This window comes from Dipodomys merriami, unplaced genomic scaffold (assembly GCF_024711535.1).
Source record: "Dipodomys merriami isolate MVZ:Mamm:240054 unplaced genomic scaffold, mDipMer1.0.p SCAF_4, whole genome shotgun sequence".
Taxonomy (NCBI): Eukaryota; Metazoa; Chordata; class Mammalia; order Rodentia; family Heteromyidae; genus Dipodomys; species Dipodomys merriami.
In genome coordinates, this window is record NW_027205603.1 from 46,157,398 (window position 1) to 46,161,244 (window position 3,847).

At 41.4% G+C, this 3,847-nt stretch overlaps 1 pseudogene; it reads left to right on the plus strand.

The window, feature by feature from the left end:
* The first annotated feature begins 2,089 nt into the window (after nt 1-2,089).
* LOC138806264 (small ribosomal subunit protein uS3-like) lies at nt 2,090-2,820 on the plus strand (annotated as a pseudogene).
* The last annotated feature ends 1,027 nt before the right edge of the window (nt 2,821-3,847 follow it).

Genomic DNA, 3,847 nt, shown 5'->3' on the forward strand with positions numbered 1-3,847 from the left:
TCTTTCACCACTACCTGGATTACTAAACTGTGGAGAATGATGATGCTAGGATTTACTTAAATCTATCCATTCCTTCATCTCCTTACCCATCTCCATAGCATAGGGTTCCACCTGGAATATTAAAACCATTTCCTCAACTGGTCTGTTTACTTCTACATTTGATTTCTTACAACCATGTGTGTCAAGGTGTTACATTAAAATGGCAAACATGATCCTATTACTGCCTCTACATCTTTCAGTTATCCTCCATTACTATCTGTAAGGTAAATTAAATAATTAGGCTTAATTAGGTAGCCAATGAAAAGAACACCACATGGTATTCAGGCCGGAAAACAAGTTTATTTACTAAACAGCTGCCCCCAAAATGCATGGTGGAGATGCATGGCCAAAAGGGGCGATCCAATCCGGGACCAGGATTTATCTAGGCCAGGGACAGGAAGAGGTGTGACCAGGTGGGGGAAAGGTTTGGCCACACTGAATCCAGAAGTGATCTCAGGGTCTGGGACCCACCTCTGGTCCCATGGACCAGGGGCAGCTGAGGATGTGACCTAGCAGCAGGGGGAGGTGACTGCTTCCAGGTGTGCCAGTTACCTAGGTAACACAGATACTAGGTGGAAACTTAGCCAAGAGGTAGGGAAGTGTCTGCACTGGGCTTGCTTGGCTTGGGATAGACCTTACACTATCAAGATAAAGAACAAAATAAGCAATGTGTCCACACATTACTGCCTGGGTCAGTCTTATATTTGATGTAGTTCCCCCCCCCCCTCGCCAAAGTTGTAAAGTTTGTTTTCGACATGACAACTTGTACTTCTCATTGTTGCAACAGGTCCACCTGTATCCTTAAATGACTTGTTTTTCCCCTTCTCCTCCACAAATTATACCGACATCAAATATAGTGAAAGCAGGGGTTATACTGTGGGGGAGGGACATACACAGCAACAAAGAAATAATCTTATAAATGTGTTAGAAACAAATGCATGAAAGAAAAAAAACATTTAAATACATATCTAAAGGTTCATTTTCCTAACATCACATTATCTGACCTTTTCTGCTTGACTCATACATATACTAGATATTGCAAATAAGGGAAACCATGGAACCTATGTTTCTTTGGTGCCATTTTATTTGTTGTTACATTTAGCTTTTTATAGACATTTTATACCTTCCTTTATTGGTTAATAGAACAATCCCTGCACACGAGATCAAGGCCTACTTATTCTTCAGATTTTAACTCAGTTTTCACTTCTCTTCCTTGACTGCCTTGAGTGGATTTTTGCTAATCATACACTGATATGTATATGCTTAGTTTTCAAGGAATTCAAAAGCTGAAATTTTGATTTACTCCTTCAGGAAACTGAAGTTCCAGGTTACACAGTCTGTGGCACTTCTTGCTCTTTTTCTTGTCCTTAATATTTATCAAAAATATTACTAATGCTTAGACACTAAAAGCTTGAGATCTTAGAGATAAGATGAATATCTGTTTTAAGATGGAATGTGTTTTTATTCCTAATGATAAGGGGGTCAATGATTTTTTTTTTTGGTCGGTCATGGGCTTGAACTCTGGGCCTGGGCACTGTCTCTCAGTTCTCAGTTCAATGCAAGCACTCTACCACTTAAGCCACAGCACCACTTCTGGTTTTCAGGTGGTTTATTGGAGATAAGAGTTTCATGGACTTTCCTGCCTGGGCTGGCTTTGAACCATGATCCTCAGATCTCAACCTCCTGAGTAGCTATGATTACAGGTGTGAGAACACCGGAGCCCAGCTGGCAGTCAATTATTTCTATGTATACAAAGTATACCTCATACTAATAGTTGTAAGATAAGATAGATTGCTATCCTAGTTTTTGTATAGATTGATATCCCTGTCTCTCTCCTCCCCCTGTACTGAATTCAATAAAAACATTGTTTCCAAGGACAAGTTAAGAAAAAAAGAAATTAGGTTATCATATGACAAATATCATAGGAGTTAATAATAGGAGTTGTGAACAGGAGTTGTCAAAGTATTATAGCAGATGGAATCAAGATAGGTAAACATTTTTTTAAAGAAGTTGAAGTTCCCCTTTCCTTTCTGCAGCACACAGTGGCAAGATGGTGGTACAAATTTCCAAGAAGAAGAAGTTTGTTGCTGATGGCATCTTCAATGCTGATCTGAATGAATTTCTTACTCATGAGCTCCTTGAAGAAGGGACTCTGGAGTTGAGGTCTGAGTTACACCCAGAAGGACAGAAATCATTATCTTAGCTACCAGGACACAGCATGTGCTTGGTAAGAAGGGTCATCCCATTCGGGAATTGACTGCGGTAGTTCAGAAGAGATTTAGTTTCCCTGGGGGCAGTGGAGAGCTTTATGCCAAAAAAGTGGCCACAAGAGGACTGTGTGCCATTGCTCAGGCAGAATCTCTGCGGTACAAACTCCTAGGAGGGCTTGCAGTGAGGAGGGCCTGCTGTGGTGTGCTGTCATTCATCATGGAGAGTGGGGCCAAGGCCTGCGAGGTCGTGGTCTCTGGGAAATTCTGAGGACAGAGGGCTAGGTCTGTGAAGTTTGTGGATGGCCTGATGATCCACAGTAGGGACCCTGTGAACTACTCTGTTGACACTGCTGTGCACCATGTGCTGCTCCAACAGGGTGTGTTGGGTATCAAAGTGAAGATCATGTTTCCCTGAAACCCAAGTGGTAAGACTGACCCTAAGAATCCCCTGCCTGACCATGTGAGCATTGTGGAGCCTAAAGACTAGATCATGCCAACTACCCCCATTTCAGAACAGAAGGGTGGGAAGCTAGAATGGCCTGCCATGCCACAGCCAGTCCCCACAGCATAATAGAGTCTTCTTGGCAGCTGTATCTGGAGCCCGGATGTTGTTCTAGAGACAGATAATAAAATCTTGTACACATAAAAAAAAGTTCAAATGTGAGAAATGATATATAAATCCAACACACACATTGACTGAAAGGTGAGGGAAAACACCGTTAAATAGTTCATTAAGCCAGGCACCATGGCTCATACCGGTTATCTTAGCTATTCAGGGGACTGAGATGTGAGGATCAAGGTTTGAAGTCAGCTTGGGCAGGAAGGTCCATGAGACTCTTATAATCAGTTAACCACTAAAATGCCAGAAGTGTAGCTGTGGCTCAAGTGGTAGAGTACTAGCCTTGAGTAAGGAAAGCTTAGAGATAGTGTGTGTCAGCACCAACTTCAAGCCCCAGGGCTGGTGCGCATACACACACACACACACACACACACACACACACACACACACACACACAAAGTTCATTAAATCAAAGCTGTGACATACACTTATTTAAAGTGCTCTAACATTGTAAGAAACACACACACACACACACGAATAAATGAAAAGGAAGTCTAGTGCCATGATAGTAGAGTTCAGGGGGGCATTTAAGTCTTGAGAAGATGTTGAATTTGAATATAAAAAAGTGCTTGTAACAATGGGGTGAAGGCATAGAAGTGAGTATAACATTTCCAATGACGTCAGGACAATTAAAAAATAAAAGTTAAAAAGTAAACAAACTTACCATTATATGACGTGTGTGTGTGTGTGTGTGTGTGTGTGTGTGTGTGTGTGTGTGTGTGTGTGTGTGTGTTATTGTGCAGGAAAAAGTCAGCAAAAGGATATAGTTGGTCTTATTTTTCCATTCAATAGGACCAAGCCTTAGCTACTCTATATGAGACTGTTAGGGAATGGTGGGAATAGAAATGGATAGTAAAGAATTAACACCAGCTTAGGATTTGTCTCCAAAGACAGTAAATGAGGGTTTCTTGGACATCAATTACTAGGTAGGACTAAAGAGGTATTATTGTGTTCTTTCTATTACCACTTAGCAGTTAAT